The sequence below is a fragment of the Felis catus genome, chromosome D1, assembly GCF_018350175.1.
Source record: "Felis catus isolate Fca126 chromosome D1, F.catus_Fca126_mat1.0, whole genome shotgun sequence".
NCBI classification, from domain to species: Eukaryota; Metazoa; Chordata; class Mammalia; order Carnivora; family Felidae; genus Felis; species Felis catus.
In genome coordinates this window covers 18676218-18699171 of record NC_058377.1, presented here as the reverse complement: position 1 = coordinate 18699171, position 22954 = coordinate 18676218, and the positions used below count along the sequence as shown (strand labels likewise).

The window sequence follows — 22954 nt, the reverse complement described above, 5'->3', positions numbered from 1 at the left end:
ACTTTTGCAAGGTTCCTTCTGCCATGTAAGGTAACATTCACAGGTTCTAGGGATTCGGATAGGGGCATCTTGGGAGTGGAAGGCATTGTTTTGTCTATCCCACCATCTTAAGACTTTACTTTTATCTTAAATATAATGGGAAGCGATGGAACGATTTTAAGAAGAGAAATACATAATAAGACTTAGGTTTAAGAACTATCATTTCAGGGGCACCTGGGTGGCTCAGTCGGTTGAGCGTCCGACTTCGGCTCAGGTCACGATCTTGCGGTCCGTGAGTTCGAGCCCCGCGTCGGGCTCTGTGCTGACGGCTCGGAGCCTGGAGCCTGCTTCAGATTCTGTGTCTCCCTCTCTCTCTGCCCCTCTCCCACTCATGCTCTCTCTCTCTCTTTCTCTGTGTATCAAAAATAAATAAAAAACATTTTTAAAAATTAAAAAAAAAAGATTATTTCAGATATGATAGGAGAGGTATAGAGGATATCCCAGGGACTGAAGGGGAGGGTACTGATTGGGAAGTTTCTCCAGCAATTGAGGCCAGAAAGATGGCAGCTTGATTCAAGGTAGTAGCAGTAGGGATAGAGAGAAGTGGCTAGATTATAGAGATATTAAGATAGTAACTGACTGGGGTGCCTGGGTGGCTCAGTCGGTTAAGCGTCCGACTTCAGCTCAGGTCATGATCTCGCGGTCCGTGAGTTCGAGCCCTGCGTCGGGCTCTGGGCTGATGGCTCGGAGCCTGCTTCTGATTCTGTGTCTCCCTCTCTCTCTGCCCCTCCCCCGTTCATGCTCTGTCTCTCTCTGTCTCAAAAATAATAAAAAAAACATTAAAAAAAATTTTTTTTTCAAAACAAAAAAAAAAGATAGTAACTGACTGAGTAGAAGCATGATACTATGATTTATAATAGGAAATACATATTTGGTCTTGGTCCCCATTGCTAACACTTAACTCCTCCAAACCTTAGAATTTCCTAAGTAGTAAGAATAATGGAAGAATCTTTTGTTATAGTGTTTGGTCTTTTGTTCTTGGTTCCTGAAATAGCTCCACAGCCATCACGATGACAAGAGTGTCTTGTTATTTATAACAAACCCCTTGCAATCACGTCTGAGTTTACAAGTTCAATCACCAATGGTCAATGATTTCATCAATCATGCCTATGTAATGACGTGCCCATAAAATCTCAAAAGGACGAGGTTCAGAGAGCTTCTGGGTTGGTGAATACGTAGACGTTCTGGAAGGTTGGCATGCTCAGAGCACAGACACTCCATGCCCTTTCCCCCATATCTTGCCTTACGCAGCTCTTTCATCTGGCTGTTCATCTTTGTTCCTTATAATAACTTTTATAATAAACTGGTAAATATAGGCAAATGTTTCGCCTCGAGTCCTGTGAGCTGCTCTAGCAAATCCTAAGGAAGGGGTATGGGAATCTCTGACCTATAGCCAGAAGCACAGGTGACAGCCGGGACTTGTAACTGCCATCTGGAGGGGGGACAGGCTTATAGGACCGAGCTCTTGACCTGTGGCATCTGATGCTAACTCCAGGTAAAGAGTGTCAGAATTGAGTTCATTGCTCAGTGTTGGAAAAAACAGTGCGATAAGAGAAAAGAAGGACTCAATGATGACCCCCTAGAGACCACTGCTTAAAAAGTATCTCTATTATTACAACCATCCCTCCAGACATGTCTTGATGCACATGTATACATACAGATGTAGAAATAAAAATAATCTTTCACCAAAGGGATCATGAAAAAAGTATCTCTATTATTTAATCTATAGGGTACAATAGTATAACATAGATCCAAATATGTGGCTTAACCAGGTAGAAATTTTACAGATGGAAAGTTTCTGTCTTAGTTAACAGTTCCAATAGTCCAAGGCTGAGGGGCACCTGGCTGGCTCAGTTAGCTAAGTTCCAACTTCAGCTCAGGTCATGATCTCACAGTTCACAGGTTCAAGCCCCCATCGGGCTCTGTGCTGACAACTCAGATTCTGCTTTGGATTCTGTGTCCCCCCCCCCCCCCCCGCCCCTCCCCTGTTCATGCTCTGTCTCTCTCTCTCAAAAGTAAATAAACATTAAAAAAAATTCAAATAGTCCAAGGCTGAGGAAGGGGTGTTGAGTATCGATATTGGGAACCCAAGTTCCTCCCATCGTTTTTGCTCTGCACGTTTACCCACAAGATTGAAGAAGACTCATCATGACCACATTCCAGACCATAGGAAGGGAGACAGAGGAAGAGGGCACACTCCTTTCCTCTTAAAGGCATCAACGGGGCACCCGGATGTCTCAGTCAGTTAAGTGTCTGACTCTTGGTTTCGACTCAGGTCATGATCACATGGTTTTGGGAGTTGGGGCCCCGTGTCAGGCTCTGCACTGATTGCAGAACCTGCTTGCGATTCTCTGTCTCCCTCTCTCTCTGCCCCTCCCACACTCGCACTGTTTCTGTCTCTCTCAAAATAAATAAACTTTAAAATAAAATTAAATTAAATTAAAATAAAATAAAATAAAACAGGCACGAGCAAGTGGTGGCATGCATCATATCTGTTTATATCCCAACGATCTGAACCTAATTGAAGGGCCATACGAAGGAAGAGTAGAAAACGTAATCTTCAGCGGACAGCCAAGGGCCCAGTCTAAACTGCTATGACCAAAGAAACAATGCGAGAACGGAGGCTGGAGGGACAAGGGAAATGTCTACAAGGGATCTGGTTGTTAGCAAGTTCTATCATCGTTGAGCTGAACCTGCCTCCCGGACACTCACCGATTGGCCCCACGTCTCTCTGACCCGGGAGTCAAGCTGCATATCAGTCTCATTTTCTACATGAAAGCCTTGCACGTATTTGGAGACAACCGTAATTTCCCCCGAAGTCATTTCCAAGCCAACAATCTCAGTTTCCTCTTTATTTCTCACATGGCATGTTTTTCAGATTCTCATGACCTTGTCCAATGTAACTCTGTACACCCTCTGGTGGAACTCGTTAAGCAACATGAATGAAATGGGACCTCCATCTTTCCTGTTCTGAAAGTGTATTTCAATTAATATAGCCTCTGATTGTGTTTTAACAAGTGAATCTACTACTGACGTGTGGGGTTTGAGATCAGTGAAAGAACACGACTCTCTATCTCAGACTTCGGTCAAGTAAGGTCCCCGTCTTATAGTCACACAACGATTTTATGAACTTTCACGTACTACCCTGTCTATATATCCTTATTACTTTTCATCTTATTACTTTTAGCCCAAGGTTCTAGAATGTCAATAGGATTTCAGCTCCTAATCTATTATTACCGATAACTTCCAGCATGGATTAAAAAAAAATCTAAGCAAATTAAATAGCCAAAAGAGGGGTGCCTGGGTGGCTCGGTCAGTTAAGCTTCAGACTCTTGATTTGGGCTCAGGTCATGATCTCGCCATCTGTGGGTTTGGACCCCACACTGGGCTCCGTGCTGACAAGGTGAAGCCTGCTTGGGATTCTTTCTCTTCCCCTCTCTCTGCTCTCAAATTGTAAGTAGGCTACTAATAGTATATTTGAGCACAAGCTTGTGTGCTCTCTCTCAAAATAAAAAAAAAGAAAACAATTATCAACTCTAGAAAAAAACACAAAAAGTTGTACAACAAAAGAGGCAATGATAGTATACTATTCTTAGTATACTCGTAGAATACTACTAGGAATTATCATGAATAGTAATGAGTGTTATTTACATAGCGATAATGATGTAAGTACTGAACACAAACGAATAAAGATTGAGATGAAAAATAATGCAAGAGATGAAAAGAGAGGAGTGTAGGAGCATGAACTCCTCACCTTCTAAAACAGAAGGATAGATATTAACTAAAATTGGGGAACCAAGATGTAATAGTATAAGGAAATTCTTTATAAACACAGCAATAAATCCTAGAAGAAATAGCTTATCATTTTTTTTTAATTTTTTTTAACGTTTATTTATTTTTGAGACAGAGAGAGACAGAGCATGAACGGGGGAGGGTCAGAGAGAGAGGGAGACACAGAATCGGAAACAGGCTCCAGGCTCTGAGCAGTCAGCACAGACCCTGACGCGGGGCTCGAACTCACATACCGCGAGATCGTGACCTGAGCCGAAGTTGGACGCTTAACCGACTGAGCCACCCAGGCGCCCCAATAGCTTATCATTTGAAAGTACATGGATCCGAGGAGTGGGGCTGTGGACAGGAGGCAGGCAGGCAGGAGGCAGCTGACTTTCCTTCTTTCCATTCAGTACCATTTGACTTTTTTTCTTTCTTTTTACTGTGTGCATTTATTACTCTGTTAAAAATAAACATTAATTAAAAAAAAGAAACAGTTTAATTCGACCTGCTCCATAAGCCCCAGACTAGGAATCTATTAATTACTTTTTATGTGTCATTATCTAACATTTTAGAACAGGAAGGGGAAAGATGCCATTTCCTACACAATATAACACTGCATTTGGTATGGAGTTATCACTTGTGTCAGGGAGATAAATTTAATCACCCCTTTGGTGTCCTATTGTTACGAAGTGACAAAGTTAATGCGATTTGCTCAGTACACTTGTTCCATTATTAATGTGTCACTCAGAATAAGGCTCTAATTTTGTGAAATGACTGAATTTTTATTCTAGCTTTTGAAATCATCATTTCTGTCAGTTTACTTCCAAAAAAAAAAAAAAAAGAAAGAAAATAAGAAATTTGAAAGAGAAGTAGTTCAGATCCAATTCCCTAAATTGTCTTAGCTCACGGGGAAAAAAACAACTTTTCTGGGAGAAAAATTCAGTTTCATTTATTTCTCCTAAAAATAATATTTCTTTTTTTTTTTTAAAGTTTATTCATTTATTTTTGAGAGAGAGTAAGTGAGCTGGGGAGAAGCAGAGAGGGAGAGAAAGGATCCCAAGCAGGCTCTGTGCTTATAGCGCAGAGCCCCATGTGGGGCTCGAACTCACGAATGGTGAGATCGAGCCCTGAGCCGAGATCAAGAGTCGGATGCTTAACTGACAGACCCACCCAGGTGCCCTTGATAGTTTACATTATAAAACCCAAGTGCTAGGAACCTTAGTGATCATCTAATCCACACTCTTCATCTGTCATTTAAGTAAACTGAGGCAGGGAGAAAAGTCAGAATATTAACCATATTGTAGTGATGCTAAAAGGAGCCAGGTTTTTTTTTTTTTTTAATGACCCAATTTTCTGACTACCTATCTTATTTTGGTACTTTGGGTTTCGGTTCAGGTGGTAAGAGAGGCTGGAGCCTGTCTTTGGTTCGCCCCAAATGTTATATGCTAAGTAGTATTCATTCTTTAACACATCCGATATTTGACTTGTCTAGTGTATGCAAGACAGTGGATACTCGAGGCACCTGGGTGGCTCGGTCAAGTGTCTGACTTCAGCTCAGGTCATGATCTCGTGGTTTATGGGTTCGAGCCCTGCGTCTGGCTCTGTGCTGACAGCTCAGAGCCTGGAGCCTGCTTTGGGTTCTGTGTCGCCCCTTCTCTCTGCCTCCCCCCACTCCAAATAAATAAACATTAAAAAAAAAAAAGGCAGTGGATTAACTAGTGAACCTCATTCACTCTTTTGAGAAACAGAACATGGGCATTTATAGAAGACCTGGGACCCTTCATTCCTTTGCTGGCCTTTGCTGAGTGTACAAACACCCCATGCACCCAGGTAGATCAAGGTGTTCCTAGCAATCTGCACATGCCCTCCAGCCTCTGGGGAGGACAGCAATTCCCCAGAGCAATAGACCATTTCCCCCCAGATGAACTCCCATTCATTCAAAGCAGCTGCAGCTGTGTGGGAAGGGTAGGCTTTCACAAGAAGTCCCGGATGAGCAAAGGTAGATGTATGCCCTTGGGATCTTTGCAGCTCTTTCTCTCTTTGTGAGCATGCAAACCAGCCGAAGCCAGCTGCCTGTGATAAAACTTCTCTCCGCCATTACGACGTGTAGGGCAGAAGGAGGTAAAAAACAATCAGATGGACGGCGATGCACTGAGCGACGTGGAAAGTGGAAAGTAATTCCTGTGATCTAAACTTGCTCTTTGCGGTTATTACCGTGTTCCTGGGGAAGCATCATGGAAAGAACCCATGCTTTGGGACCAGACAAATCTGGGTTCAAGTCCCAGCCTCACACCTTCACCCAAAGGACAGTGCACACATCACGTGAGGGCTCTCAGCTTGCGTTCTTCCCTTCTCTGAGGCAATGATACTGTCCACCTGACGTGCTGTAGGTATGGAAACCTTCTGAAACACGGCAAGCATCCAATTAATGGGAGCTATTGCAGTGATGTTTGTGGAACACCAGCAGGATTCAGCATAAAGCTTGTAGATTGGGAAAATGTCATCACGATTCGTTGGGGGAAAAAAATGTATTTTTATTTTTTCTTATTTTATTTTTCTTCCCCCCGAAGACGTGATCATTTTCCTAACTCTGCTGGTGAGCTCTCGTTCCTAAGCAACTTGCAGGCTCGGCCCAGATTTCTGGCAGGGGTCTCTGAGTTGTCGTTGCCAGGAAGAGATCGTGCCCCATTGTATCACCCATCCCCAGGGCTCTATCACCTAGACAAATGAACACCCTGCATGAGCTGGGGACCAAGAGAGGGTCAATACTCTTTCTGCCTGTGAAGTACTTTTTGATGGTCTCTAATTGGCATTTATCCTAAACCGAATCAGTATATAGCATTGTTCAGTTACCTGTCTTCCCTAACAGGCGGCAACCCGCGCTTACCATGGGATAGAGAAACAATATCCAGGAGACCCGAAGGCGGCGAGGGGTCCCCGGGGCAGGGAGAGGATCTTGGACTGGGTCTCGAGGGCAGGAAGGGCTAGGGGACAATGACATTGTTGCTCAACTGGCCTATAAAGTGAAACTGTCCTGAACCTTCTTAAGAATCGTACATGGAAAGAGAAAGAAGGCACACATCCAGAACCTGTCCATGATGGGATACGAAGGGCATTTCAGCTTATCCAGGTGTGGTGGTCTTTCCAAGCTGCTGAAAGTGCCCCTGCTACTGGGAATCCAAGGTATTCCTGTGCTCTCATCACTGGTGATGCTGGCCTCCCCAGCTCAGAGTGCACTAACACCCCCCAGGTCAGCCCCAGAGAACAATTATGGTGGCTCTCTAGCATTCATGAGCGTCCTGGGGGCCTCTGGGCAGGGGATTTGGAGGCGAGGACTTGATGCACAGGCAAGATCGGTATCCCCTCCTGCCTTGATGGAGACCTAGGCTGCGGTCCTGGACCCGCTTAGGACACTCGTGCATTAACCCCCACCACGATTCTTCTTGGGGTCCACGGCCCCTAGCACTTTGGGGACCATGTCCACGTGGGTCCAGTCTCAGGAATAGATGCCCTCTAGACTCAGGGCCCCTTTCCATATCTCCTCCTCATTCCCTTTTTTCTCCTCGTTCTCCAAAGCCCTTATTCTTCTCATTCACTTTTATTTTTTTAACCATAAAAGGGCTCAGTGGTTCCCCGAAAGAGTTTGATGGTTGATAGATGGAGTAGAAAGTCTGTACAGTCCTTAGCAACACCCAACACTTCTTTGCCTTCCCTGTGGGGTTGGGAAGGACCCAATTCCTGGAAACACAAGTTGATTTTTTTGCCAGGGTAAAATAGTATTTCCAACACTTTCTGATGAGTCATCATCTACCAGGGGTGGACAAAAGGACCTTCGGCTACCGCTGGCAAAACGTAAACAAAATAGAAACTGACAAAGGAACCCCCATGCTGTAGGCTCTCTATGGGCCACCCTGCAAGCTGAGGCTTTGGTGATACCTTGCATACATTTATATAAATGCCTCATCTCCCCCATCAGAAGAGGGCAAGGAAATGTGTCTTCTTGTCTTTTCTATCCCACGTCACTTAGCATCGTACCTTATACCTAACAAACGCTCAGTCTGAAGGCCCTGCTCCTATCTTTATTGCTGCTTTTTCAACTCTTGCTCATAGTCTTAAGTCCCTTCACCAGTGTGTTGTGATCCCCGAAATACCATCCTATATCTGTAGCCCTCTCCAAGAGGCCCCCGTAAGAAAATTAAACATCTCAGCTATAGTCTGGACTGTCCACAGCAAGGACTGTAACAAGGCCATATTATTAAAAGCTCTGTGTAGAGATTAATACCAACCCATTAATCTGTACCCTTATGGTTACTCAAGCAGTTATAAACCCACCTAATTGTTGGCTTTAACCCATATTTCTCCATCTTGAGCGCACGGATATCAAAGGAGACCTTGTTAAACGCGGCTCGAGGTCCGACACACTTCGTCAAGTATAGTTCCTGAGGCCTACTAGTATATGCATTAAGTAGCACGGAGTTCTGTCTGCAGCGCTGTAACAAGTTAGCAGTTTATGTTTCTCTCGTGTGAAAGTCCAAGCTGGTAGGCTGGCTTTGCTCCAAGAAATTATCAGGGACATAGGCTCTTGTTTCTGAAACACTTCCAGGTACTGCCCTCATCTGCATGGTTTAAAAGGACTTCCTTATCGACATTTTAGCAAATAACATGCGTCTTCGGTTTAGGGCATGACTCAAAAAGGACATACCTCACTTTTGCTCATATGCATAGCCGGGACTTGGTCACAGGACTGGATAATTCATTTTTATTTTAGGTAGCTCAAGTAGGCTGAATAATCCCTATAATCCCTACCCTGCTCTCCCCCACCCCCAGCCAGCAGCCAAGACACTCATGTCCTAATCTCTAGGTCCTATAGATTACCTGATGTAGCAAAGGGACTTTGCACACGTGATTAAGTAAAGGCTCTCAAAATGTGAGATGATCCTTGATTATCTACAGGAATCCAATGTAATAACAAGGGTCCTTGTAAAGGGGAGACAGGAGAGTTAGAAGGCAGAGGATCAAAGAGAGACAGAGAGGCGTTTGAAACTGTGCTGGTGGCTTTGAAGATGAAGGACGAGGCCACAAGTCAAAGAAAGCAGGCGGCTTCTAGAAGCTGGAAAAGGCATGGAAAAAGATGGTCTCTTAGAGCCCCCAGAGAAATGCAGTCCTGCTCACGCATTTTAGACCTCTGGCCTCCAGAACTATAAAATATTAAATTCGTGTTGATTTAGGTCACTAAAGTCTTGGCCATTTGTTATGGCAGCAGCAGGAAACGAATACAGCAGCCATTTACTCTGCTGAAATAGCCCTTCCTGTGGAAAAAGCTAAGAAAAGATGTTGGGGGATGGTTAGCAGTCTCTACATGACTTTTTCTCACAGTGGTCTTAACGCCTGTTCCTAAAGATCGCTCCTTCCTCTTCAAGTTGCTCGCAAACACTCTTTTGAAAATCCCGTGGTTTGGGGCGCCTGGGTGGCGCAGTCGGTTAAGCGTCCGACTTCAGCCAGGTCACGATCTCGCGGTCCGGGAGTTCGAGCCCCGCGTCGGGCTCTGGGCTGACGGCTCGGAGCCTGGAGCCTGTTTCCGACTCTGTGTCTCCCTCTCTCTCTGCCCCTCCCCCGTTCATGCTCTGTCTCTCTCTGTCCCCAAAATAAATAAACGTTGAAAAAAAAAAAATTAAAAAAAAAAAAAAAGAAAGAAAATCCCGTGGTTTATCTTGCTGGGGCTCATGGTCAAACCCACGGGCCTCTCTGGTGCCTCAGAGGTAACCGGTGAGGGACCCACCGGGTCACTCATGCTCAGTCTAAGCTGCAAGGGCTCAGCACCTGACGTTGTTTAAAGCGTTAGGGCGGTCCCCCGGTTCCTTCATGCATCTCAGATCCCCGGTCCCCATCTATGAATAGTCCTTTGCCCTTTCAGTGGGGAGATCACTCTCCTTGAGACAGAACCCAGAAACGACCCAGGTGCTGGAGGGGTTCTGCTTTCTTAACGGCGCCCGTCAGTAAGCAGCATGCCGTGAGCGCTCAGCAGAACTTTGACGTCCTGCCTTAAATGACTGTTGAAGGTATTAGATCGCCTCCATGGGGTTTACGGAGGCCAGGGCCGTTGTGGCTTTCTGGCCCAATCAGAAGAAGGCAAAGGATTCGGGCTGCTCCATGGGCCTCTCGGCATGGCTTCATTGCCGTCCGGGTATCAAGTGCCCACGTTTCTGGGCCTCCCACCCTCTCAGGCCTCTGCTCCCCACAATAGTTCCAGGGTTGTTCAAAATGATGTATCTGCTTACCTTAGTTCACCCAAAATGCATAGCTTCTTCTACGAGCTATTTGCTCCCAGAGAAACAGCCTTTGGGACGACAGCCAGCATAATGGGGAAATCAAATAATTCTGGGGATTAAAGTTTCCAAGAGATGAGCGCATCTCTCTGTTTTGTTCTCCTCACCTGCTCTGTGTTCTCTCTGCCAACGAGCTCACTCTGCCCCAGATTCATTGGCAGTCAAGGCAGGAGCCAACTGCCTACCAGAGGCGGCCTCATTAAAATGCACTGCTCTTGCTAATTAGGAGCCAAGGTTCTCCCACGGTGGGCTTGGCCTGGGTATTGCCATTATCTTCATAAATAGACTCTTTACTTTGCAAATGGTGCTGTCATAGCCAGGCATTCCCGACCTGGCAAATGCTCTGCGCATTCTTAAGTGGCGGAGGGAGTGTGTTAGCTCGAGAAGGCAGAGGCATTCATGCTGAAGCAGGGCTCTGTCCTGACTTCACCCCGCTCTGTCTGGGCAGCAGGCAGTCAACACAACGGCTGAATCTGAGTGCACAACCACGATGTGAAGGAACCATATGGCCCAGATTTTCTGGGAGATCTTCTTTCCCATCATTTTAATCTTTACGGTAAAGGCGACTTGTTAATGCATAAACTGCATAAATATTTTTTAAAGGGCTCTAGTCGTTTCACCTTTGAAATGGCTATATGGGGCGCCTGGGTGGCTCAGTCGGTTGAGCGGCCGACTTCGGCTCAGGTCATGATCTCGCGGTCCATGAGTTCGAGCCCCGCGTCGGGCTCTGTGCTGACCGCTCGGAGCCTGGAGCCTGTTTCGGATTCTGTGTCTCTCTCTCTCTGAGCCTCCCCTGTTCATGCTCTGTCTCTCCCTGTCTCAAAAATAAATAAAACGTTAAAAAATTAAAAATAAATAAATAAATGGCTATACCTACCAATAAATTCACAAATCAGGGACGGGGGGGAAATCAGATGAGTTCTTGGTCTCCTTATGTAATCTCTATGAGAACGAGTTTGCTTATTTAATTTCTTTCACCTACAAAAACTCTACTAGCCTGTCTCATGCTCATTCTTTTGCAAGGCCTGTTCTGATTCCCTCAGTGAAACGTAACCTCTCCCTTTTCTGCATCGTCAGCGTATGTGTTTATCTCTCTTTCACGCCACCTGTTTGTGGAATACCGACTCTCTGCCAGGTCTGTGCTGAACACACATGATCTCTAATCCCTGCAGTGAACTTGCAACTTAAGTGTTACCCCCATTTTGCAGATGAGAAAACTGAGGCTCAGTGCCGTCAAGAAACGGGTCCAGGGATCTTCCTCCGCAGGGAGCCGAGTGAGGCTTGAGGATGTGGGTTGCTGTTCACAGTGAACTTCTCTTCTTACTAGACTGCAGACTCCTACAGGGAAGAGCCTGTCTGTCCATCATCTTGGCATTTCCTTTCCGCCCGAGGCACTCAAGAGTGGTGCATCAAGGAAATGAAGTTCTTGGTTACCATTTAATTAGGGAGATAAAACATGCCTTCGAGAGGGGCGCCTGGGTGGCTCAGTCGGTTAAGCGTCCGACTTCGGCTCAGGTCACGATCTCGCGGTCCGTGAGTTCGAGCCCCGCGTCGGGCTCTGTGCTGACAGCTCAGAGCCTGGAGCCTGCTTTGGGTTCTGTGTCTCCCCCTCTCTCTGCCCCTCCCCCATTCGCACTCTGTCTCTCTCTCCCTCAAAATAAAGAAACATTAAAAAAAAAAAAAAGAGGGGCGCCTGGGTGGCGCAGTCGGTTAAGCGTCCGACTTCGGCTCAGGTCACGATCTCGCAGTCTGTGAGTTCGAGCCCCGCGTCGGGCTCTGTGCTGACGGCTCAGAGCCTGGAGCCTGTTTCGGATTCTGTGTCTCCCTCTCTCTCTGACCCTCCCCTGTTCATGCTGTGTCTCTCTCTGTCCCAAAAATAAATAAACGTTAAAAAAAAATAATAAACATGCCTTCAAGAAAAATAGCTGTATTTGAAGACAGTCTAAAAGGATACTTGGTACAAGCAATATACCGACTGCTGGTGAACCTCCCTTCTGCAAAACTTACCCGTAAAAGGTTCTATGGCTGAAGTTACAGGGCAAGTTGTTAGCTTCCCCCCTAATGCGAGTGTTATAGTGAAAGAAGCACTTTGCAAACTTTAATCTGCATCTGAACCACCTAGGGGGACCTTGTTGAAATGAATATTCGGTTGCATGTTTGGGGTGGAACTCAAGAATCTGCATTTCTAAATAGCCCCCAGGTGATGTCACCGCTGCTGTTCTGCTGGCCCCACTTTGAGTAGCAAGGCTCTAGGAGACTGAACCATAAACTATAATTGGGGGAACCTGGAAGAAAAAGAAGCAGGGGTGAGGGGAGGTGTGGAGGTTAGAAACCAGAAGGGTTTCAAAATGGGTGAAAAGTGCCTGCCCCCTTACCTCTCCCTGCGTTGTGCTCTTTGCCTGGAAATGCCTTGTACATTCTTTCACTGACAAACGTTTATTTATCCTTTAAAATAGTTCAGAGGTCATTGCCAGGAAACTGCCGAACCTCCAGGCTGGGCTAGTGTACCTCTCCTGTGTGATCATGATAATCCGCGCATACGTCACTCCGGTCGGCTTCCCCACCGTGATGTGGGAAACAAAGGCAGAAGGAAATGGCAGATAAAATTAAATTTCCTTATAACCTGCGGCCGGTTGGCAAATAAGTGAGGCAGGCCGAGCAAAACGTGTCTCCGGGACTCCCTACGGTCTTAATGCTAATGATTGGCTAGAGGGAAAAACATCCTTGGCTTGACAATAGCTAAACCTCCCGCAATCTGTGAGTCTTCTTTAGCATATGAAAATCTCGTGGGCAACTTCCCCTTGACTTTACCTCCCCCAGCTCCCAAGAATGTAACCAGTGTCTCTTCAGGGTCCTGAGGCAGCTCTTTTTTGCCCATGGGTCCTGGCCCCGAGCTTTAGGAAAATCACCTTTCTACACTGAAGACATCTTCAAGAGCTCTTTCTTGGCCGTCGGCTCCAGACCCCACGAACCCCACCATCACCCCAAAACCTCATCAACCTGACTGTCCACGCCTTGAGGTCAGGGACTGTGCATTAAAGGTCTGACACCTGATGGTCGCCCTTTAATGAGCTGAATTTCATGGAGACTGAGGAGCCGGTAATGAGAAAGCATGGCAGGATTTTTTGTACCTCAATACCCTGGATTTGTTGTCTCACCTCTTCGAAGAGTGAAGAGGTGGACACAAGGAGCAGCCGGAAAAAATTTATTAGAGTATAAGATTAGGAAGTAAGAATAGGAAGGAAAGCTCTCTTTACAGAGAGGGGGCATTCGATGGTGAAGACCTACAGATTATAGGCGAGGGTCCTTGTCTCATAAGGTTCTTGTCCGCCTTCACTTCCCCCTCGTTTCTTGTCAGGCTCGACCCTTATTGGCTGGATGGCTCTGGGTACTGGGTTGTCCAATCCTGATTGGCTCGTTTCCATTGTGTGAGGAGTCAGACTGGTCACGCTGTCCCTCATGTACCATGAGTTTTATGGTTTACTTTTTTTTTTTTTTTAATTTTTTTTTCAACGTTTTTATTTATTTTGGGGACAGAGAGAGACAGAGCATGAACGGGGGAGGGGCAGAGAGAGAGGGAGACACAGAATCGGAAACAGGCTCCAGGCTCTGAGCCATCAGCCCAGAGCCTGACGCGGGGCTCGAACTCACCGACCGTGAGATCGTGACCTGGCTGAAGTCGGACGCTTATATGGTTTACTTTTTTTAGTCAGGTATTTTGATTGTCAAATTCCCGAGGGGAACCTGAGGGGGAGTAGGCGGTGTCTGTTACATTCTTAAGGGGAACCTTAAACCCGAGGGGGGGGTTTGCTGTAGTCTGAGGCTCCTAGCGTTGTTCCGAAATAGGTGTTTTCCCCCACCCAGGGATCTCAGGTTCTATCCTTTCCCTCTCTGCCTATTTTATCCTATCTTGTCCAATCATAACAGTAACGGTAGCCTACCAGAGATGGAAAGGAAGCAAAGCCAGGACAGCAAAGAAGTTCTGTGCCAGTCATCTGCTGTCCCAGTAAGGCTATGTAAGAAACAACCAGAAAACTCAGTGGCTTAAAACAAGAGGCTTGTATTCAACTCATGAGGGTTGGAGTCAGCTGGACAGCTTTGATCCCAGGTTAATCCTCACGTGTCTACCCTCAGTTGGCAGATTAGCTCTGCTGATCTTGGCTGGGCCTTCCTGCACACCTGGAGCTCCAGCTCAGGGCCGTCACCCCAGCCGCTAGGCCAGGTTCGGGCTCACGTCCGTGGCAGTCCTCCAAGAGACAGAGTGAAGTGTAGGAGGTCTCCTGATGCCTAGGCTTGCGTATGGCACAACACTACTTTTGCTTCATTTTAATGACCCAAACTAGTCAAAAGGCCAGTCCAGGGTCAAGAAGGGAGGAAATAGGTTCTATTACTTGAAAGGAAGAGTTACAGGTCATAGAGTAAGCATGTGACTGCATGGGGCAGCGTAACTGGGGCCATTTTTGCAATCGGCTGCCATAATTTTAGATTGACTCAGACTCTTTGACTCTTAGTAAGAGTATGCAAATTCCAGGGCACGCCACTAGTGGATCGTGACCTTAATGCTGTCACCTTCTGGAGACAACTGGGCTGCAAACCATAGCCACTCTTTATTATTTGCAGATCAGTCACCCAAGGCAAATGTTCTTTCCCAGACTGGCTTCTTAGCTGTTTCCTCCCACTGTCCAGCTGGTGTGTGTTCATATAACTCAGGCTTGGTCTAAAATTAGGGTGAGCAAAACATGATTAGAGAGGCGAATTTGTGGCAAAAAAAAAAAAAAAAAAGTGAAATCGAACCAAAACTAAATATAAATACCTTTACATGTAGCTTCATTCAGATTACCTGTTCCCGCAATCAATGTAGATCCTTAAGAGTTGTTTTCCCTCCTATGTGGAAGAAACCAAAGGAACAAATAAAAAATTAAAAAAAAAAAAAAAAAAAAAAGGGACAAGGGAAAACCAGACTCTTAAATACAGAGAACAAACTGGTGGCTGTCAGAGGGGAGGTGGGCAGGAAGTTGAAGGGATTAAGAGTACACTTATCCTGGGGCTCCTGGGTGGCTCAGTCCGTTGAGTGCCCGACTTGGGCTCGGGTCATTCTCTCACAGCTCGTGAGTTCAAGACCCACACTGGGACTCACCGCTGTCAGGGTGGGGCCTGCTTTGGATCCTCTATGAGCACCAAGAAATGCATAGAATTGTTGAATCACTATATTGTACACCTGAAGCTAATGTAACGCTGTATCTTAATTATGCTTGAATTAAAAAAAAAAAAAAAGAGTACGTGCGAACCCTCCCCTCCCCGTCTTAGTTCTCCCCAGAGGCAAACGATGGTATTTTTTAAACATGTCCTCCCAGAAATGCACATATAATCAGATATAAACAAATGCATACATATGTCATCTCCTTGCTTCTGCGTTTTTGCATTTATTTGTTTCAATTAACATTACACTTACAAAGAGTTTTCCAAATCAGGGCGTAAACACTTTCTCATTCTTCTGTTAGGGCTGCATAATTTTCCATCGTGCGGCCATATCAGAACCCCTGTCCCCGGTCCCCTACTGACAGCCACCTCATTTGTTTCCCTTCTTCTGCTATTGTGTGACCTCGGCTCTAGAGGACCTGAGCGAGCACAGCAACGGATTCCAGACAATGGCTGCTCTATTATCTTCTGATTGGAGACTTTGTCTTAGCTTGTAACCTTGCCACGTGAAAAACAAACAGAAAATTCCATGAAGACCTTCCGCTTGGCCTGTGCCCAGCCTTTTGGGAACTTTATGTTCTCAGTGACCTCCAGAGGAAGGCGTCCGGGAGAGTGGGGAGCCAGCAGGCAAGCAGAATATGATTAAAAGTACAGTCGGCTCTGTTGCATTTTTACAGGGCTGTTGAGAACTGTTTAGGAGAAGGCCAGTTTGCTCAAGCATCTCTCCGTGCTTAAGAGCTTTTCCACGTTACTTACCTCTGCTTTGCTCCCGTCAGCACTTCCTGTCCTGGAGGCAAGTTAGAGATGTGCAGAAACGGAGTTCGGATAAAACTTCAGTACAACGGCCGTGGTAAACTGGATGCTTGGGGATCCCAGAACCCCTCGGGGTAGTCTAAATGCCACAGTCACCATCTAAGATTCAGGAAGGCCAAATCGGTTGGTATCTTCATTTGTCCAGAGGCAATCGTGTATACCAATCGTTTCCAAATGCCAGCTCATGCCGCCTCAGAATCACCCCTGTGGGTTGTTTAAAAAAAAAAAAAAAAAAAAAATACATATATATATATATATATATATATATATATATATATATATATTGCTGGGCCCCACCTCACAGACCCAAGGAACCAGCCTGTCTGGAATCTATAACAAGCTGCTGGGTAACTCGGAAGCCTCGTCAGGATTGGGAACTCTACCAAGGCAACAGTGCGGATCAACATGACTGCATTTAGAAACCAGGAAGCTCAGGCCTTACAGACTCGCTGTGTGGGACACACCAAATGTTCCGGCACCCTATCAGCCTGATGCTCGGGCGTGGAAAAGGCTTCACATTCTCTCTGGCTTCAATGGCTTCAAAGGCGAAACTCTATCCCTCTATCCCTATCCTAGCTCCTGGCCAGTCCCGTTTCCGACAGGGGACCCTGAACGTCACTTTGCAATGGTGATCGACAGAGAAACATGGGGTAGGGGTAATGCGGAGCTGAGGACAAGTCCGGTGATCCCCTTCTGGCTCACGTGGATACACGCAAGCCATCATGGCGCCCTAGACGAGGCCCTGGGATTGATCAGGCTGACAAGGAAGCTCGTCTGAAGAGGGATAGTAGATATGAGGCTGGACCACCGTCCCAGGCAGGGAATTACTGCCATGAGGTGGTCCCACCCAAGGAAGAGCAGCTGATTTTTTTTAAATTTAGTTTTGAAGGAGAGAGCATGAGCAGGAGAGGGGCAGAGAGAGAGGGAGACAGAGGATCTGAAGCAGGCTCTGAGCTGTCAGCACAGAACCCGACGTGGGGCTCAAACCCACAAACTGTGAGATCATGACCTGCGCTGAAGTCGGATGCTTAACCCACTGAGCCAATCAGGTGCCCCAAGCGACTTTTCCAAGGGAGTTGTGAACTCTGGGGCCATTGGGTAGTGTTGGTGAGAAGGGAGGGAGGTAGATTCAGGTGCCCCTGTACTCCAGAGAGAACTGTCTTGTCTTTAAGTCCAGGATCAATCTGGGAAGCTCTGCTTTTCCTAGGGGAAACTTGGCCTCCTCACCCTCTCAAGGTCCTCATCGTCGGTGGCCATGGTCACCCCACATGTGTGGCCATTCACGGGGTCTCAGGTGGGGCCTGTGCCTGACTGCAAAGGGGGTTGTTGATTCTGGGGCGGGGGGGTGGACCATCAGGGGTGGCGACTCTCTGCTAGACCTAACTTGCCCTTTTACGTAGGGACGACAGATTTTTCTGTAAGTCCGTATACCTGTAAATTTAATGTCAATGCATTACGTGTTTAATGTCCAAAGCTCCAACCAGGATTCTAGAAGAGCAGACCAGTAACGCTTTGCTATTTCAGGATGTACCCGTGCAAATAAATCCTCTTTTAAAAGTCAAAATCTGTTTCTCAAAGTCTGAACAGTGCTTTGTACATAGTTGGTTCTCCGTGAGTGGATGGTAAATTCATGACGATACATCAGTTATCATCCTGAAATTAAGTGATATCTACATATAAAAAGATACCCTCTGCTATGGTCGAAGGGCACGACAATGTTCTTATATTTTTCAATGAGCCTGAGCCGAGACTAGAATATTTGCCCCCCATGACTTGTAATCATCATTCATGCTTTGCAAGTGTGCCACTTCCGTGAAGGAATAAATGGAAAAAGGATTCACATGAAAATGCTTTCATGGATTAAGGAATTTTAGGGGCGCCTGGGTGGCGCAGTCGGTTAAGCATCCGACTTCAGCCAGGTCACGATCTCGCGGTCCGGGAGTTCGAGCCCCGCGTCAGGCTCTGGGCTGATGGCTCGGAGCCTGGAGCCTGTTTCCGATTCTGTGTCTCCCTCTCTCTCTGCCCCTCCCCCGTTCATGCTCTGTCTCTCTCTGTCCCAAAAATAAATAAATGTTGAAAAAAAAATTTAAAAAAAAAAAGGAATTTTAGGTAAATACTTCAGAGGGAACAAAACCCCCTTTCTAAAGCCCCTTTCTCTAAGTATCAATCCATGCCTAAGCCCAAGGCAACTGGAAGCACCTTTACTCCTACGCACACCCTATGTCCTTATAGTTGACACAGAGCTTCCCGAACTGGGGCTCCAAGCACAGGCCCGAGCAGTTACTGGTGTAAAGATTTTGATCGATGACAAGCTTTTTGTCTTCCCGAGTTGGATTCAAAAGAGATCTGGGGAGACGAGGCAGAGGGGGAAAGGAGAGAAAAGACAGAGGAACCCAGAAAGAAGAGAGTTCGAGGTACCTGCGGGCACCATCGCTGTCATTGCCCCCAGCACCTCAGGGTTGTCTGGGACTTGGGCACAACAGAACAGAGAAGAAGAAAACGAAAAATGGACCATTTTCTCCGTTCCTCCAAAGCATCCGGAATCTCCTTTCTGCTTGTAGAGCCAGAAGTAGAGGGCTTTCGCCTGGAACTTTCTCTATCCAGATCTGCTTCTTGCTTCCAATTTTGGGGCTGCCTTGAGTCCAAGCCAGGAAACATCAGGGAGAAAAAGGGGGGCGGGCAGGGGTAGGGCAGACGATGTTGGTTCTCTGGCATTTCACAGTCTGGGCTTTCCCAATCCACCTGCTATCACTTATTTTTTAGGGTCCTCAAAGAGCTACCCTGTGCATTCTTGCTGGTTTTTAGGGCTGCATTCACTCAGAGAGAGGGGTGGAAGGTGCCCATCATATCTTCAGTCCTTCTCTTTTGCTTTGCAGGGATTCCGTCTCACTCTGCTTAACAGACTATAAGCTGATAAACTAGGGGTTTGACCTTTATTTCATTCTGAGATGAGTTCACAAAGGCAAAAGTCACCAGGGAAGAAGTTTATCTAGTAAGGAAAGTAACCTAAGTTTGGTTTCTTAACTTTTTAGATCACTTTGCTTCCTCTTCAAGATCATGAGCAAGAAAAATCAAAGCTACAGCCTGATTACCATGCAGGATGTGCACCTGCTGAGAAAAAGGTCTACAACGTCTTAAGGTACTCAGAGCACAAAGTAAGCATGAGACCTTAAGGTGAGAGTTGTAGTTTAAGAAAATAGGCTATATGGTCCATACAGAGAGGTCTTTCATATACGCCTCGGGATTTAACTGCAAGAACGCTAACAAGCTTGCCTTCTCAAAGCTTTTTGAAAATATTCATCGAGTTGCCAAGACCAGGGTGTTCTTCATCAAGGACTTCCGAGCAGATAAGATTTAATTTGCACTTCTGTTGGCCTTGTTGGGGAGGGTGAATTCCAGGGAGTGATGTATGTTTTCTGTAAACTCAGCAAGCCATTGTTGAACAGAATTTCTGCAGATATTGTCAGTGGGAATATAATTTGGGTCAATGAATCATAAATTCTATTTTGGTAATTTGCCGAAGACAACATCGAGAACATAGCTATCCCAGTGGGGGAAACTGGAAAGAGACATTCATAACTTTAACAGCATGGCAATAGGGCAGGGAGGGGGGCAGCAAGAAGGAGACACATTCTGCTTAACAGATTGCAGACTTGTTTTCAACCAATTAGTCACCGAGCAGGTAGGATACTCTTTTTCCTCCAAGCGCTGGGGGTGGCTGTGAAGCAGTGACCACGCTCTGCCCAGCCACAGACAAACAGGAACATGACACTCGGGGTAAGTCCCCTAAGGTTCTCGGGTGACTACCTCTGTTCGGTTGATCAACCCATGAACTTGTCCCTTGGAACAAATCCACAGACATTAAATGCGACAGCCTCGTGCTGCTGGTGTCCTAGTTTCTGTAGGTTACAGAAAAAGAGCCAGGTCACACACTGGCTTTATCTTTCCTTCCTCTTGCCTCACAAACGCAGGTGGAGCTATGAGTTCAAGGAGACTCCGGTGGGGGGAGGAGCAGTGGAGACCAGTGCCAGGAAGAATGAGCTGTTCGTTAGATGTGGCCTTTCCTTAACCCATTTTTTTTTTTCAGTGTAGGCTCCACCCCCAGCGTGGAGCCCAACGTGGGGCTTGAACTCATGACCCCGAGATCAAGATCTGAGCTGAGACCCAGAGCCAGCCACTCAACTGACAGGAGCCACCCGGGTGCCCCTCAGTACGATTTTATCTGCTTTATTTAAAGCAAATTTTTTTTTTTTTTTTACATTTCTTTATTTTTGAGAGACAGAGATAGAGTGTGAGTGGGGGAGGGGCAGAGAGAGCGAGACGCAGAATCCGAAGCAGGCTCCAGGCCCTGAGATGGCAGCACAGAGCCCGACGCGGGGCTCGAACCCACGAACCGCGAGACCGTGTCCCGAGCGGAAGTCGGACGCTTAACCGACTGAGCCACCCAGGCGCCCCTACAATTTTATCTGCTTTATAAGTGAAGAGATGGGAAGACTAAAAATAACAAAGAAACCCCAAGTCATCCTTATTCATCCCAGGAATTAAATCGGGGACCCTCGGGGCGCCTGGGTGGCTCAGTCGGTTGAGCGTCCGACCTCTGCTCAGGTCATGATCTCACGGTCTGTGGGTTCGAGCCCCACATCGGGCTCTGTGCTGACAGCTTGGAGCCTGGAGCCTGCTTCAGATTCTGTCTCTCTTTCGCTGACCGTCCCCCGATCATGCTCTGTCTCTGTCTCAAAAATAAATAAACATTAAAAAAAATTTTTAAAAATAAATAAATCGAGGACCCTCAACCAGAATGCCCTTCTTCTTAGCTCATCAGGGTCCTGGAGGAAGAGACGAATCGTACCTGAGGGCGGATGTAAAACCAAGGTCAGACAGTTCCGCATTTACCCTCTGTTGGCAGCCTCCTCACCAATCAGTCCTCAAGAGCTTTGCTCGAGTGAGAAAGCCGCCCTTTGTTTCTGACAAGGACAAACAAGAAAACTGGAGTTTGCAGTAGGAGGGATTTGGATTAGATGTGAGGAAGGATTGTTAGACTCCAAGTGTTGTGAGGCAGAGGGATGAGTTATGAGAGAGAGAGACAGAGAGAGACAGAGAGAGACAGACCTGCTAAAGATTTTAGAGACAGCTCTCTTCATGGGGTGATCAAAGTCCTTCCAGGAGGACCAATGAATTACATGGGGAAGGGAAAGAGAAACGACCTTCTTTCAAAAGAAGCGGTGGCTGGGGTGCCTGGGTGGCTCAGTCAGGTTGAGCGTCCGACTTCGGCTCAGGTCATGATCTCACGGTTTGTGGGTTCGAGCCCCGCGTCCGGCTCTGTGCTGACAGCTCAGAGCCTGGAGCCTGTTTCGGATTCTGTGTCTCCTTCTCTCTCTGCCCCTCCCTGACTTGTGCTCTGTCTCCCTCTGTCTCTCAAAAATAAATAAACATTACGGAAAATTTTCAAAATGAGCCCTGGCCGCCCCCCCCCCCCACTGGAGAAGAGCTATGTCCGTTTCTTAAGGGGGACAGAAAACCACCTCCCCAAGTTTAAAAGGCATTCTTAGTGACAGAACAGCAGCATCCCGGAGTGGGGCTTCCCAAACCCGGCTGCCTGTGAGAATCACTGGGGACTCCGGGAGCCATCCCAGTCCAGTTAGATCAGAAAGGGTGGGTGGTAGGGCACGGGCATTGATATTTCTTTCAAAGCTTCCCAGGTGATTGGAAAGTGCATCCAGGGTTGAGGAACGCCACGTGAGAGGTAGAGCTGACAGTCTGTACTCTCTTTGAGGTCTTCCTAGTGGTCCAAACATTCATTTGGCTGGACCAAGGAAGTACAGGGTGTCTCCTTATAGGTGTTGTGTTTTCGATTTGATTCGATTGCTGCGGCGGAGGACCAGGGCCCCGGGCATGACACTGTGAAGGCAGGTGACACAAGGGAGCCACTTTAACAGCCTTGTTTCAAGAGCCCAGGAAGACGGCACCTGTGACTCAGTGGCCGGGAGGCTCCCTACAGAGAAAGGGAGGCTGTGATCCTGTGCTGGAATAAGGGTCTCCAGGCTGCTGAGTACAAGCTGCTGGCTCATCTTCAACGATCACAGGGCGGAATGCATAAAATTCCTGAAACACGGTGAATCGGTCGTCTGCGGTACAAAGGAGACACATCGTGAAGCCTAGCGACCGAGTACATAAAGGCAGCAAAGTGGGGCGCCTGGGTGGCTCCGTCAGTTAAGCGGTCCGACTCTTGATTTTCGGCTCAGGTCACGATCTCACGGTTTGTGGGTTTGAGCCCCAAGATAGGCTCTGCCTTGACAGCTCGGAGCCTGCTTGGGATTCTCTCTCTCTCTCTCTCTGCCCCTTTTCCCTGCTCATGCTCGCTCGCTCTCTCTCCCTCTCTCTCTCTCAAAATAAATAAACATTAAAAAAAAAAATAGGGGCGCCTGGGTGGCGCAGTCGGTTAAGCGTCCGACTTCAGCCAGGTCACGATCTCGCGGTCCGTGAGTTTGAGCCCCGCGTCAGGCTCTGGGCTGATGGCTCGGAGCCTGGAGCCTGTTTCCGATTCTGTGTCTCCCTCTCTCTCTGCCCCTCCCCCGTTCATGCTCTGTCTCTCTCTGTCCCAAAAATAAATAAAAAACGTTGAAAAAAAATGTAGGCAACAGAGTGCAGGGGTTAGGAATTCCAGTTCCGAATTCGGACTTCCCTAGGTTCAAGTCCTACCGCATACTGACTTCATGCCCGTGGGCATATACTTAATTTCAGTTTTGGTTTTCTTACCTGTAAGATGAAACCAGTAATGGTAACTGTCTCCTATCGTTGTGGTG

The 22954-nt window shown here is 47.0% G+C and overlaps 1 long non-coding RNA gene and 1 other non-coding gene across 2 annotated transcripts; both read right to left on the bottom strand.

The window, feature by feature from the left end:
• Positions 1–13871: 13871 nt before the first annotated feature.
• On the bottom strand, positions 13872–21164 carry LOC109492320. Its single transcript, XR_002735987.2, has 4 exons — positions 21001–21164; positions 16095–16355; positions 14953–15023; positions 13872–14856 (listed from the first exon to the last, which is right to left on the bottom strand). It is a non-coding gene; the product is annotated as an uncharacterized LOC109492320 (long non-coding RNA).
• TRNAG-UCC lies at positions 20517–20601 on the bottom strand. Its single transcript has one exon. It is a non-coding gene; the product is annotated as a tRNA-Gly (tRNA).
• Positions 21165–22954: the final 1790 nt, after the last annotated feature.